General features: G+C 46.0%; 1 protein-coding gene across 1 annotated transcript in view; it reads left to right on the top strand.

Moving 5' to 3' along the window:
* Positions 1–593: 593 nt before the first annotated feature.
* Positions 594–16,057, top strand: part of GATA5 (GATA binding protein 5) — a 55,639-nt gene continuing 40,175 nt past the window's right edge. The window contains exon 1 of the mRNA XM_083744581.1: positions 594–880. The gene's annotated coding sequence lies outside the window, so the exon portion shown is untranslated. The remainder of the gene's footprint in view (positions 881–16,057) is intronic.

Raw genomic sequence — 16,057 nt, forward strand, 5'->3', positions numbered from 1 at the left:
AAAAGACCTTGATGTTGGGAAAGATTGAGGGGACAAGGAGAAGGGGACGACAGAGGACGAGATGGTTGGACAGTATTCTCAAAGCTACCAGCATGAGTTTGACCAAACTGCGGGAGGCAGTGGAAGACAGGAGTGCCTGGCGTGCTCTGGTCCATGGGGTCACAAAGAGTCGGACACGACTAAACGACTAAACAACAACAACAAACTAAAAGATCATCGAACCGTAGAGCTGGAAAGAACCCAAGGAGTTATCTAGTCCAACCCTTTTGCAATGCAGGAATCACAATGAATAAATTTATTATTGACAGGAAATCCTGAGAAAGTGATCCCTGCGTTAAGACTCCCTCTTGTCCTGCGGGTGGAGGTTGAGGAAACCCGTTTGGAGGACTGAGCCCGGTTTGGAATTTGCTCACCCAAAGGGAATCCCCGCCAGCCGGAGTCAAGCAAGGCAAATAATATTATTCCCCTGCAGGGCGATCTGTTTGCTTAACCCTTTCCAGAGACGGGTTTCTCCGGCTTCCCGAGATGCCTCTTCGGCCTCCTCCCCGCCGACCCTTCTTATCTTCCTTTCCTTCCAACCAGCCGGTGAGGCTGTTCCTTTTCACTTCGCATAACATCTCTGCCTTCCCACTCCCTTCGGGCTCCCTCTCTCGATCCCTCTGTCTAGGTCTCTCTTCTCCGATCTTTCACTGCCTTCCACCTTCCAAAATAATCTCTCCTACTTTCCAAATAAGATGCATGTCTCTCTCCCCAACCCCCAGCAATCTTCTCTCTTTTTTCTGTTGCTGCGCGCCTGGCGGAAGCGCCTCCTCGCTTGTTCCTTGCAAGAGGCGCTTGGAATCCGGACCCAAAACGCCTAGAGAAAAACTACTCTGGACAGGTAGAGAGGCGGGGTGTGTGGGTGTGGGTGTGGATTTGAATCTTCTCTGGGCTTTCGAAGGAAAGGTTTGCTTCCTGAACTGAACGACCATCAGGTTATGAAACTGACGTTTCGATCGTCAGGTGTGCACTATATAGAACACGCACTCTGGGATCCTAAATGTTAATTTCGCAGCAGTGCAGTCGTCTTGGCCGTTTCAGGGCTTTTGCAAGGCTACGATCTTAAGTCAATTACACCGCGAAACGAGACCCGCTGAAATTGTTTCGCGTTGAGCTAACAGCTGAAAAACATAAAATAAGTAACTGCAACTTCCGTGATTTAAGGGGATCGCCAAGTTTTAAGCGGCCTGCGGGTTTTAATCAAAGTTAGTCGCTTTAACCAGGTTGCATTTCGGGGTGGGGCGGGGTCGGTTATGCAAGGCAAGGGAAGAGGCAAGAAATAATTCAGCAGCCGCCCTCGAAAACGGTTTGCCTGCTCGTACATCTTATTTGGAAGGAAAGACATTCCTAGGTTAACCTGATTATCAGCCCGATCCCCAAACAGGCTAAGCCGAAATATGTGGTTGGTGCCTATGCATACATTTAAAGCACATTATTTCCATCAAGGAATCTTGGGAGCTGTAGTTTTCCCGCCCACAGAGCTATAATTCCCAGCACCCTTTCCAAACTATAAGTCCCAGAACTGTTTGAGGCAAATAATGTGTTTTCAATGTAATAGCGTCCATACAGCCTGAGATCGCGGGGCCCTAAGTCCTTCGCTGTCCCTTATGGAGAGCAGATTTTCTTTTCCCTACAATAATTCCAACCCAGTTCCAATCCGTGTCATTCGCAATTTATCCCCCGGAGTCGATCTTCTAAACAAAGTGCGTGAGTTGGTGTCAAACAAGCTTATTACTCGAAAGTAAATCCCAGTAGTCTGGGATTGCGCCTGAAGAGCTGGGCAGCTGTGCCCCCCGCAAAGCGCTTCCTGGTTGTTTTTAATCATTTGAGAGATCATCAGTGCCTTTGAAGAAAACAAATCTCAAGGCGTTTCATCGAAATATTTTTTATTTTTTATTATTGTATTCTATTAGCGCCGGGGGAGGAGGGAGTGATCGGTTTACTCGATAGATCTCAGCTTGCATCGGAGCCGGTTTTCACTGACTATAGATTGGACAACTCCAGGGGAAAAGGGTTTTAGATCTCTTGCGCAAATAGATGGACAGACAAATATATGGCAGACAAATCGCCTCATCGAGATATAAAATCGACTGACACCCCATCCTTAATGAATACAGTTCATTAAAGCATAATTTAACAACCTAATGAAGAATTGAGTTGCTAACTCGACTTCGGTTAAATGCTGCGCTTCGATCCCTTTTAACACTAACCAGATATTAAACATTATTTAACCGTTGCTGAAAGCTGTAAATAATGATTGATTTGATCTGAACGCTTAACGCAGAGCGATCCCGATCACCTTAACTTGTCAGTGGGAATCTACGAACAATAGAAAACTATTTTGTACGTTTTCCAGAGAGGCTGCAGCGAACACATAAAAATGAGCTTTGTGGCACCGCAAATACTAACAGATGTATTGCCCTCTGGAAATTGCTAGTAAATCACACGAGCGCGCACGCAGCCCATTAAAACTAAAAATAAAAATCTGTACGGAATCATATAAACACAAAATGATCGTGTGTGTTTTTAAGAAGCATTTTCTATTTTGCTTACCTTGTCAAGTTAATAATGCTACCCAGATGGGAAACACATCGCCGTGTAAGGGTACAGATGTAGCTGACACAAAAAGTCTTGATATGAATGGGTGTATAGTATTTATTTTAAAGATGGCGTGCATCTTTAAAATTTAGATCTAAAAATCACTTTAAACTGCATTAAGCTATTCTAGCGGCATACTTTAAAATAGACGATATGTGTCCATGAGTTGCATACGGAACAATCGTCTGATGTTCGAAGATGGCTCATAATTCACAGACATTCTGCACATATCCAATACACATAATTCTACCATGACAAGGGAGTAATTAAGACAGGCAGAAAATTGTCACTTAAGTTCCCAGAATCCCGAACTACCTAAGAGCATAGCAATCAGGAAAAAAATCAGGAGATATCAAGGATCTGCATTTTGAATTTGAGGTCCTTTGAGGTCCTGCGTGATTTTTCAGCTATGAAACTGGATTTCCAGCTTTAGGGAAGGTTGTCCGTGCTCAGGTTTTGGCAGCCAGATTTGAAACTTACTTTAGGCAGGTTTAATTAAGCGGGATAAAGGCGGAACAAGACCCAGCCAAAATGAAGTACTTTTAAGACTGCGATCCTGCTCCACATTTAATTGTGAGCAAGCCTCATTAAAGAAAAAGGAGCTTACTTCCGAGTCGGGCAACGCACGTCCTGAGACGTGGGAAAAACACCCTTAAATCTCTTCCATGTGAAATAAGTCGGATGGACCGGAACGGCCGTTTTTCAGAAAGCAAATGCCCCGAAACCTGGAAAGGAACAGCGCGACGGTTTCCTGGAAGTTCCAGTTATTTGAGGGAGAATGGACAATTTCTAGCCTTTTTATAAAGTATTATCATTTGCAAATATATATACACAGTGTATGTAACATTGGGAACCTATGATAAGTACCGCTAGCTCAAATAGCGAAGTTTCGTCTAACCCAGTTTTCTGTTTCCAACGACGGACAGTCAGGTGTTTCTGGTGAGGATCACAAGAAAATACCTGATGCTGAATGTATGTTATATTTCATTAGAAGCGACTCCGCTGGGCATCGCTTCCATTTCAATGGACTGAGACTTCAAGGAATAGAGGTGGAAAGTCGCCACCCCGTGAATCTCCGACAGCCGAAGCATCAGCCAACTCCTAGGGGCCGAGGGGTCTTCGCCTCCACCCCCAATAAAATATTTGAGGGAGCTGCCCCCTCCAAGCAGATGAGCATTGCCACTCAAATGGTGTGCACGCACCGTTGTCATGCGATCAGTTGTGCGGGGCGGGGCTTACCTGGAAACATCCCCCCAAAAATATTTTATTCAAGTTGGCACCCCTTTCAGAGAGATACACAGAAAGGTGGTTGTGAAAGGTCCCCTTCTTGGGAGGGAAAAGCCATGCAGCAGCGCGACCTCGTCTGCAAATGCAATACACTGCAATGCAGGTAGAAGGAATCCTCTTGGGCTGACTCCCATGGTTTTCATACTACGTGGAGGAGAAGGTCGGAGCGGAGGGACAGGGGACCTGTAGTTTTCCAGGTGCTGCTGAACTCCCAGCTCCCATCCTCCCTGACCATTGGGTATGCTGGCTGGGGCTGAGATGATGGGACCCCCAGCTCTCCACCAGTAGAAGCTCTAGAGCAGCTTTTAAGGGGAAATTCACAGGCAGAACTCTTGGCGCTTTGAGGGGAGAAGTTCTCTCGAGGCCACCCTCCTCAATGAAATAAAAGAAGAATCAGAGGGGTCGGCTTCTATTTGGGACTGTGCACGGTCCAGGAAATGCGGAGTAAGGGTTAAAATAAATACTTTATGGTACTTAAACAGGGTAAATGCTCAAATAAAGGTCAGCATGATCATTACCATATCGCAGAAGGAAAGGGGTGGTGAGAGAATAAGTCGCTTTGGCATAGTAAGATCGTGGAGGAATGGAGATTTGATTTACTAATGTTCTTTCTTTCTTTCTTTCTTTCTTTCTTTCTTTCTTTCTTTCTTTCTTTCTTCATATCCTACCGAGTGCAGAATAGGCTTCTCAGCAGTTCACAAGTATAAAAACAAATCACACGTGCATTAATTAAAATACACAATTAAAATTAACGCGAAATAAAATCCATCCCGTTGCAACATAAAAATAGAATCACCCCTTATTAAAATATACGCCAAAGCAATCCCATTTAAATGACACAGTATTGAAATTAAAAATAAGAGAGTCGGGGCGAGAGAGCCCCCTGAATCAATCAAGCCCCTTCCTGGGGCTTCCTGAATCAAGAAACTAATTGCAAGTTAATTTTTTAAAAAAACTAATTGCGAAATGGGGTGGGAGGAATGGGGGAGGGATTCCTAGTTCTGTCTAACTTCGTTGGAGATGCTTCGAGTCATGCGTGCTATGGCATCTCATGCCAGAGACACGCACAAATATGTCTCTTCTCCCAAGGTGAGGCTGAAAAAGGAGTTAGGAAATGAGGTTAACAACCCTGAGAGTACATAAGGCTAGCACCTGAGGAAATGAACAGCACAGGTGAGTTCAGAAAGGACAGGGTAGGGAACTTTGGTCTTTTTCTCTCTGCATTCTCCCAGGCAGACGCATGAGCTTCCAGTGCAAGCTGAGTTGTATTCCAACACTTTCAGCACGCACTGTGTTGAACACCCTAAACCCACAATGCTATACCTACTTACTTAGAAGTAAGAACCCCTGAATGCAGTGGGGATTACTTCTGGGTCAAGATGCCCCTTAAAGCATGCCACAAGTACAGTCTGGTATAGTGATTAGTGCATTGCCATTACAGCAGGGGTAAAAAGGTAAAGGGACCCCTGACCATTAGTTCAGTCCTGGCCGACTCTGAGGTTGCAGTGCTCATCTCGCTTTATTGGCTGAGGGAGCCGGCGTTTGTCCACAGACAAGCTTCCGGGTCATGTGGACAGCATGACTAGGCTGCTTCTGACGAACCAGAGCAGCGCACAGAAACACCGTTTACCTTCCCGCCAGAGGGTACCTATTTATCTACTTGCACTTTGATGTGCTTTCGAACTGCTAGGTTGGCAGGAGCAGGGACGGGAGCTCACCCTGTCATGGGAATTCGAACCAAGGACCTTCTGATCAACAAATCCTAGGCTCTGTGGTTTCATCCACAGCGCCACCCGCGTCCCAACAGCAGAGGACTTAGCTGCAAAATCCCCACTCAGACGCAAAGCTTAGGTGACCTTAGGTGCGCTGATGTCTCTTAGCCTTACAGGGTTGGCGTGAGGATAAAGCAGAGACGGAGACTCAGCTCTTCGGAGGAAGAAGTCATTCGAATGTTATAAATATGTAAACATAGTAAGAATTATCACAGACTATGCTTCTTAAGCGCAGAGTGTGGCAGGGTGTCACTGGAGGTGTAAATGATTGTTGATAGGTGGACAGAACCTTAGATTTGTATTGATTTTGCTTGATTTAGGTGGGGAGCTGCCCCCCTTGACTTTTGTTGTTGTTTAGTCCTTTAGTCATGTCCGACTCTTCGTGACCCCATGGACGAGAGCACGCCAGGCACTCCTGTCTTCCACTGCCTCCCGCAGTTTGGTCAAACTCATGCTGGTAGCTTCGAGAACACTGTCCAACCATCTCGTCCTCTGTTATCCCCTTCTCCTTGTGCCCTCCATCTTTCCCAACATCAGGGTCTTTTCCAGGGAGTCTTCTCTTCTCATGAGGTGGCCAAAGTATTGGAGCCTCAGCTTCAGGATCTGTCCTTCCAGTGAGCACTCAGAGCTGATTTTCTTCAGAATGGAGAGGTTTGATCTTCTTGTAGTCCCTTGACTATGTCCTTGTAAATGACCATCAGATTTTGAAAAGCTGGAATCATTGGATCAAGTTCATCAGTTTTCTTGAACTAATCAAACTAAATAACTTTAAACTGGAGTCTGAATCAATGTGAAATTAATTCTTACTGCTTTGAAAAATGCTTTTTATAGGGCAGGGTAAAAGGCATTGGAACCAAGTTGGGGGGGGGTGGAGTTTGGGAGCCACAGTTTTAAACGCTCAGCCCCATAGGAACCAACTGCTAGGGGCCGAGGGGTTTTTGCCACCCCCCCCTAAAATATTTGAGGGTGCCGCTCCCCAAGTTAATAGGCATTGCCATTTAAATGGTGTGCGTGCGCCTCGTCGTGTGATCAATTTGCGGGGCGGGGCTTACCTGCCCACCCACCCCCTCAATATTTTATTAAAGTTGGCACCCCTGCTAATACCCCTGTTAAAAACAGATTCGGGATTGAGAGACTCAATCTCTGAAATGTTTCCATTTTGCGGGCAGAGAAAGGCATCTGGGAAGGAGTGATGTGCGCAAGGTTCTCCGGGTCCACGAAAAAGACAGGATTCGAACCCAGGTCTCTTCCTAATGCCAGGCCTGTTTTCCCTTTGATTCGGCCCCTCCCCGCCGCCGACAAACAGCCCCGGATTTAGTGGAAAGCCACCGATTCCCATTCTCAACCCCTGCTAAGGACGCCACGTGTCTTTGTTAGGGCGAAAGGTCCACAAATCAAAAGCGAAACGTGTGGGGAGGGGATGGATTAGGCGTGGGGCGTCTAAAGGGCGCCGCTCTGTCTGTCGCAGGGTCCTGGAAGAAAACTTACCTGGACAGCTCAACCCTCCTAAATCTACTCTCCCCTCCCCCCCTCAACCTTTGCATTCAGCCCAGCTGCGAATTATTAATACCCAGCGCTCGGAGTACTTCTGGCCGTGCGCTGGAAAATAATGCTAGGGTAATTACGGTCCTTTATCTGGCCATGCTTTTTTGTAAGAGGAGCAAGATAAAGAGGGGGGAGAATGAACTATCCTACATTTGGATCCTGCACTCGTTTATTTATTTTTTCTTATCTCCGCACACACGCACTCAAAAAAATCTGGCTTATCCATGTTACCGCATGTAATTGTGTCCTGGCAATGCATGCAGTTGTGTTTTGGCAATCCAAAGGAATTTCCCCCTTGCAAATAAAATGTGGTTTGGGGATTTGATTTCGTTTCACTTCCAACAAGTGTTTGCAGAGGCTCGGTCCCTGGAATCATCTGGCTTTCTGGGTCGTCCCAGAGGCTATTCCTTCTGAGATCTGCTCCGCTGCCACCAGCTTGCTGTATTCTTAATGTTTCTGTTTAAATGCTTCCCTTTATCTACACCCACGAAGTCTTATATTCAAAAGTGACTCGCAAGATTCTTCTGCAATATAGACAAGAGAGGCTGTGCTTTTGAAGATCAGTGAATTTCTACTAGAGTTGACAGTGCACTATAGCTGTCAAGATTTATTGTCGTCTGTGTACATCAGTTTAAAAAACTTTGTCCCTCCAAGCAGGGTCCCCAGATGTTGTTGGACTACAACACCCATCATCCCTACCTAGCAAGGCCAGAGCTCAGGGATGATGGGAGTTGTAGTCCAACAACATCTGAGGAGCCACAGGTTGAGAACCGCTGCCGAGGTTGCCAAACTACAACTTTCATCAGCTCCAATAACACAGTCAATGACAAAGGATGATGGGAGCTGTAGTTGGAGGACCAACCATTGCCCACACCTGATATATAATATTGGATTGGAAGCGCCTTTGGTCTGAGGTGCAGCAAGGCAGTTCTTATAACCCGTTAGGGAAATGAATGGCGGGCCGGCCTATTAATGTCCATTAAAAGCACAATAGCTAAAAATAGAACTTTAATGTCTGACGCATTATAATTATATTTCCAGTGTTCAAAGGAAGCATGTACTCATTGTACAGAAAAATGGCATCACTCCTGCACAGACTGAAAGAATCCCAACATACTCAGAAGTGGGGGGGGGTTGAAAGGGTGGGAAAAATGAAGGAGGGGGACCCAGAAAAACTACCCAGTTGGGACTGGGAATGCTCTGTGGTTGTGGAATGCTGTTAGCTCAGAAATGAGTCCCATTGAGTTTAGTGATGCTACAGTACTTCATAGTTACAGTAGGTGGGTATAGAATTACACTGTAAGCGCAGCTTTCCCCTTCACTGTGAAGGGAGAAGCTGGGACCTGGCTGGGACCTGTGGAGGAGTGTGCCTTTGGGGGTGAGGTCAAGAGACAGTGGAGGAGTGTGCCTTTGGGGGTGAGGTCAAGCTGTTGGAAGGTTGCAGCCCCTGCTTTGGCTGTAGGGAGCGACATGTTTTGTTGCAGCTGGGGTAGATGAAGGCACCTGGTTGTGCTATAGTAGCCCTCTCTCAGGAGAGCAAGCTGGCAAGCTTGGCTTGTTTTGAAGGAGAACGTAAAAGACTCTGCTGAATCAAGCCAATGGCCCATCCAGTCCAGACTCCAGCATCATCTTCTCATAATGGTCAACTAGATGCCTGGGGAAACCCTCAAGTAGAACTCAAGCACAACAGAGTTCTCCCCTCCTGTGCTTTCCAGCAAACCACAGATAAGATAATCCAGAGATCAGGAGACTTTCTGGTTTAGAGGAAAGGTGAGTCAGAGGCAATGTGATAGAAGTATTTGAAATTATGCATGGTATCGAGAAAGTGCATAGAGATTTCTGCCACCACACCTCCCATAACACTGGAATTTGTGGACATCCAATAATAATAACAATAATAATATATATATTTTTATACCCCACCCATCTGACTGGGCTTCCCCAGCCACTCTGGGTGGCTTCCAACAAAATATTAAAATGCAGTAATCCATCAAACATTAAAAGCTTCCCTAAACAGGTCTGCCTTCAGATGTCTTCTAAAAGTCTGGTAGTTGTTGTTCTCTTTGACATCTGGTGGAAGGGAGTTCCACAGGAAGGGCGCCACTACTGAGAAGGCCCTCTGCCTGGTTCCCTGTAACTTGGCTTCTCGCAGTGAGGGAACTGCCAGAAGGCCCTCGGCGCTGGACCTCAGTGTCCGAGTAGAACGATGGGGGTGGAGACACGCCTTCAGATATAATGAACCGAGGCCGTTTAGGGCTTTAAAGGTTAGCACCAGCACTTTGAATTGTGCTCGGAAATGTACTGAAATGAAGCTGACGGCTGGAAGATTCAGGGCAGATAGAAGAAAGCATTTATTCACATAGCCCATAGTGACACTATTGGAATTCACTTCCACAAGTGGTAGTGATGGCCACAAACTTGGATGACTCTGAAGGAAGATAGGTCAATCAATTCATGGTGGATAAGCAGCTTCTATCAATGATGACTATGTTCCACTCCTGTATGCTTCTGAATACCAGTTGCCAGGAATCGCAGATGGACAGAGCACTGCTGCATTCAATTGCTGCTTCTCATAGGCCTCTGGTTGGCCACTGTGAAAACAGAACACTGGGCTAGTGGGCCATTCCCCTGATCCAGTAGGTTCCTATGTTCTTATTGCTCTATTAACTCATTCAATTTTTCTCCCACCCTTCCTCCTGAAGGGTCCAAGGGCAGCAGACAGAGTGATGATGAAGCATTAAACCACAGCAACTAAAAACAGTTTAAAACATTCTGGAAAACAGCTAAAACCATTCTCAAATGGTGATCTCAGCATTGGCAGGAACAATGTTCTTCAACCATCAAATGCCTGGGTAAACCAGAATGTTTTTAAATATCTCCTGAAAGTCACTAAAGAGGGAGGCAGATGCACCTCTCAAGGGAGGGCATCCCACAAAAGGAGAAGCACCACCAAAAAGGCCCTGTGGCTGGTCGCAGCCCCCAATGTCAGCACCACCAAGAAGGATTCATCATCTGATCCTCAGATCCAAGGTGGTTGGTACTGGGCCAGTGACTTATGACCTAGCAAGGCAATGAGAGATGAAATGACTACAGGGCAGATATCCTGATAATTGCTTTACTAGCTTCTCTGCAGTCGTGTCAAGCCAGAAAAGGTGAACTAAAGTCCCTCACCCCATCGCTCTGTTTTCTGACAAGCATCAGGTGCCTGGGTCATTCCTACTTTTCTGGAGATGACAGAAGGAAGGAGCTTGATTCTCCCCTCTTTCCATGGGAGTATTTAGGACTAAATAATAGTCACTGACAATTCTTGCAGGTCTGATCCAATCCACTTGAAATGAAGGGAAGCTGAGCAACCAGTGTGGCTTTGCAGACAGAGATAGGAATAAAGAGCCAAGACATAAGATATTGGCTGGAACTAGGGCCACATTTTATTAAGTCACAGGTTTTTGCAGGAGGTAGCATAGGCACAGGAAACCATCTGAACTGTTTTGGGTGAACAAGCCCCTGCCAGATTTATTTATTGAACAACATTTGCATACTGCTTAACTGTAAATAAATCTTGCAAGAGGATAATGAGAGTGGCAGGCATTCCCTTAAGCCCCATTTATTTCCAGATAGATTATGCACCTAGAGCAGGGGTGGGGCAGCTTTTGTTTTCCTGCCCAGGGCCACATTCCCTTGAGAGTAATCTTTCAGGGGCCACTTGCTGGCAGACCAAGGCAAATGGTGGGCAGGGCTAGAGTCAAAAGTGCTCTTCTCCTCTCTCCTCCTGTCACTTAATCCTCTCTTTATGCGTAACAACATAAAAAGAGAGAATGGCCCACCTAGTCCAGCACCCTGTTCTCACAGCAGCAACCTTCTTCCCCTCACCCTCTCTTTCTCCACCTGTTTTTCTTTCTTTCTTCCACACCCTTCTCTCACACACATTTTCTACCACACCCTTTCCTCTCTTTTCTTCTGTCCCTTTCCTGGCCTTTTGGGCAAAGATTACTCTTGCCAGAGGTCTGGACTAATTCATTACAGAGGACTTCCCCCTCCTCGTCCCCCTCCCCCTCCTCATCCTCCCATCGCTTCATCCATTTTGCCCCCCTCCCTCAGTCCCCCCCCCCATACACACTGCCATCCATCTCTCCCTTTGCTTTCTACCCACTGACGTGAAATCAGGCCAAATTCCCAACCCCTGCCTTGTAACCTTGCCATTGGGACGTCAACTTAAGCTATACAAAGGTAAAGGGACCCCTGACCATTAGGTCCAGTCGCGGACGACTCTGGAGTTGCGATGCTCATCTTGCTTTCAGGCCGAGGGAGCCAGCGTTTGTCCACAGGCAGCTTCTGGGTCATGTGGCCAGCATGACTAAGCCGCTTCTGGAGAACCAGAGCAGCACATGGAAATGCCGTTTACCTTCCTGCTGGAGCAGTACCTATTTATCTACTTGCACTTTGTGCTTTCGAACTGCTAGGTTGGCAGGAGCAGGGACCGAGCAACGGGAGCTCACCCGTTGTGGGGATTCGAACTGCCAACCTTCTGATCAGCAAGCCCTAGGCTCTGTGGTTTAACCCATAGTGCCACCCGCTTCCTTTTAAGCTACACAAGGACTGTCCTAATAGGGCTGCTTAGAGAAAGCAGCTTCCACTGCATAAATCACAGCTTCTACAGCAAATCCAGGGCTGGCCCAAAACTTTTTGGAACCTAAGGAGAGCCACAAAATGGGGAGTGGAGATTTACATCAGAAACAAGCAGGGAATAAAGATCTAAATTGGCAACAAGGGTGGAAGGAGACCTGCAATGCCTCCTATTCACCAAGACGCAGCATGAGGAGCCTACGGAACAGGTGGCGGATCTGGCCTTCAAGGTGTGTGTTGCAGCCATTACTGTTACTAGGCAATGACAGCCTTCCTGCTGCCTCAGGCAGTTGCCTCATCTTGCCTCATAGGTGGGCCGGCCCTGAGTAAACCTAGTGGGTTTGGGATAACCTTGGGCATAGTTCTTCCTCAGATGTCTGAGCTGAACGATTTCAAGATTGCAGGTAGAGGCTCACATAATTACACCATTCAAAAATCCCCTCCACACTGAAAACTAACTGCCAAAGAGAATGGTTCCAGTCTTGCCTTCCTCCTGACACGCTTGTTTTCCATGTGCAGGGAATATTTTGGTATGGAGGAGAGTTCAGTCATGTGAACTGAAGTGGTCTTCTTCTTCTTTGGTGATCACTCGTAGCTGAGTAAGATTGTCTTCCCTGAACACAGTTTTCAAGTGTTCTAAAGTAGTACAGTCCAGACTCACAGTTTCCACCTCAGGGGAACAAGGCAAAACAATAAATAAATAAATAAACCCTGGTGCAAAAGGATGATGCTGGTGATTTATTCACCAAAGGTCCATCTTTCAGACTGGTGGATTGCATGCCATTAGATGGCTCATATTTTGTAAAGAAGGTTCTGTGAAGAGGAAGGTGAAGGATTCTGAGACCCTGTTGGCTGGGAACCTAACCTGGTGAACCATTAAGAACCAACCCTGCTCTTATCTGCATAACTTTACCTCTTCATTTGCATCGCAACACCCAAGGTTCTGTTTCCTGGTCACACTAGAATGTGACAGAATGTAGGCAGAGTGAGATGGAATGCTGGGAAATGGCTCTTGTAACGGAAGCCTTTGGGGTTGGGGTATTGCTTATTGGAGTTTGTTGGGGAGGGTGGTTGCTGTTAATTTTATGTCTCTTTATTTTGGATCTTATATAGAGAGAGAAATTAATTCCATTGTGTACTAAGGAGAGGGGGGACATATGTTCCATTAACAATTGGATGGTCCAACTTCCGCTTATGATTTGGAAAACTCTGAAGCCCATTCAGTCAATCATTAGTCCACCTGTCTCCCAGTGAGGAACTCAAGGTGGATCACAACATAAACTAAAACAAATGCAACTAAAAAGACACAATAATTAATATAGCACAACCCCAAATGTCACAAGGGGAGAAAGCAAGCTTTTGAGTTCAGCAGGACTTTTCAGCAGGCTGTATATGAAATAAAACCAAGAGGGGGGCTTTACTGAAGGGGGAAGCCTTTTTGGTCCAGAAGTCATAATGTCTTCCTTTAGTCAGAAGCTCCTTTTGGTGGTGTAGTCTTAGAAGTGGCTCAGCTTATCGAGGGTTGGGGAGAACAGCTCCTGCGGTATCACTGCAGTACCATCCTGTGGGCATCCACCTCGGCCCCTGTTCCCCCTCTCTTGAGTCAAACCGTTGTTTTCTATTTTAATTTGGAAGTGCTTGTATTTGTTTCAGAAAGGGCTAAATACAACAACATGAACCTCCATTGAAGTGATTTACTGGTTAAAGGGGTCAGCAAACTTTTTCAGCAGGGGGCCGGTCCACTATCCCTCAGACCTTGTGGGGGGCTGGACTATATTTTGAAAAGGGGGGAAAATGAACGAATTTCTATGTTCCACAAATAACCCAGAGATGCATTTTAAATAAAAGGACACATTCTACTCATGTAAAAACACACGGATTCCCAGACTGTCCATGGGCCGGATTTAGAAGGCAATTGGGCTGCATCGGGCCCCCAGGCCTTAGTTTGCCTACCCATGGGTTAAATTAATTGGTGCCTACCATACCAAAATGCATTTTGAGCTGTAGACCTACAAAGCACCCTTAATCTGGATGGATAAATAAATAAACACTTAAATAGCAATAGAATTAAAACTATTTTTATGTAATTATAAAACTATATATAAATATAGTTTCATTCTGGAATTTGTTTAATTGGTTTTTTTAAAGGATTGGGGTTTTTAACTGTTCTCATTTGATCTGTAAGCTGCCTTGAGTCCCTGTCAATGAAAAAGGGTGGGATATAAATATATAATCGAAATCATCATCCACTGAACTCAATAGGATTTCCTTTGGAGCGAGGATCTTTGTTCCCCACTGAACGCCACCAGGACTGGGGGGGGGGGGGAATAATTCCACGTTCTGCCACAATATTAGTAAATCTAAAAAGGGGAGGGGAGGGGGCATACCCCATCTCTAAGGTTGAAGCCCCCGACATTGCATGCAGGAACTGCAAGAAATCTATCATGCGCAGTTACCTGGGAGTAAATCCCATTGAGTAGCGGGAAACTGAACTTGGCTGCAGGTGCGTAAGATCGGGCTGCTGCAAAACTAGGCGTCGCAGGCCATTTTCTCCCCATTTTGCAGAGGGGAAAACTGACCAGATACATTAGCCAAGAAGCGATAAGGGCTTTTCCCCATCCCAAAGGACACCGTTGCCCCCGTATTTCTCTACGCGATCATTTCTCCATATGCATTGCAAGACATCCACCCGTGGATCTGTTATGTTGCTCTTGTTATCTTGAGAGACTGCTGGTTGCTTTTTCGTGCTTTGAAGTCTTTTAAAAATTATTTTAAAGAACCAGGAGACTCTGGGTTTGTGGGATCGACTTTTATTTTGGCTGGAAGTGAAAGGTGCACCAGTCAGAGCCCGAACGAAAAGCTAGAGAATTGAAGGATTCTGAGCCCAGGAATTTGTTCTGAGTTCCAGAACTAAGTCCTTCTGCGAAGTCCTTTTCCGTCCAAACGTCCATTTCAGCAGGGGCGTTTAGGGCAGGGAGAAGGGGTCATTTTGCTGGGGGTCTTGCTAAATCCTTGCGGTTCTGCTGCAAATTATCCCGAGATCTACCTTCTGCCCACCGTCTTCTAAAAAGCAGATTATCAACCAGCAAAATAAGGCCACTCTTAGAGATTCTTATTTCAAATAAAAGTAGCCAAGGACGATGCAATCGCAGTCCGTTTAATAAAACCATAATAAAGGGAGAATGGAGATGTAGCTGGGTGTTCATGCATGCTTATTTACGCCGAAGTAAGACCCCCGTCGGCCTCCGATGGGGTTTACTCGGAAGCAAGTGAGCAGGAAAATGTAGCCCAAGGGAAATTCAAACGCCCTTTATGACTCTCGCTTTCTTGTGTTTGATCATTTGTCTCTGGATGTTTTATTTCTGTGAGTGAACGTGGTTGCAGGAAATAATATATATACAAATTCATCAGAGAAGGGAGAGGAATTAGGAATAGTTAAGAGCTGAGGAAATTATAAATAATTTCCGGACATTGAAGACGAAAGATACGGACGGGAAGTATCTTGGGATTCTACATCTCCACCGTAATACCTGTTCAGGGCAAAGAGTCTGGTTTTAGAAAAATACAATAAGGTCTCTTCAGAACCTTTCCTGCAATCTCCGTCTCAGGAAATCACTTTCGGCTCCGCCGCGCAAGCCTAAGCAGGTCTACTCGGAAGTAAGTCCACCAATTGCAATGCGATTTACTCCCGGGAAAGTATGTCTAAGACTACAACAACCTAAACCCAGAGAGGTTAGGCTGCAGTTAGGTCTGTCCCGCTGAACACCCTGGGAGTTTAGATCTCGCCTCTCCGCCGCCACCGTCTTTCAAGGCGGGTCCCAATTTAAAAAATAGTAATAATCGACACTAAAACCCAGTGGGAAAATAAAGACTAAAACTAAGTTGTCCAAGGGACAACTGTCTCCATCTACGTTACTGCTTGAGGCTCGTCAACACAAAGGTGCTGAATGCGTTCAAAGACAAATTGGTTTTGGGGGTGGGGGCAGCTTCCATTTGCAAAAGTAATGGTACTTGACCATCTCTTTTTTCAGCCCTAAAAGCAGGGCTGTTATTTTTAACTGCGGACAAGGTAGCCATGAGAAGCCACACCTGTTGAATTACTGTCTGACAGGCAACTGCTCATAGCAGAGAGCATTTGTTCCGGAGTGGGGAGGTGGGCGCACGCTTGGTTTCCTCTTTATTCGCTTCTTTTA

The sequence above is a fragment of the Podarcis gaigeae genome (genome assembly GCF_964106915.1).
Source record: "Podarcis gaigeae genome assembly, chromosome: 6".
Lineage (NCBI taxonomy): Eukaryota > Metazoa > Chordata > Lepidosauria > Squamata > Lacertidae > Podarcis > Podarcis gaigeae.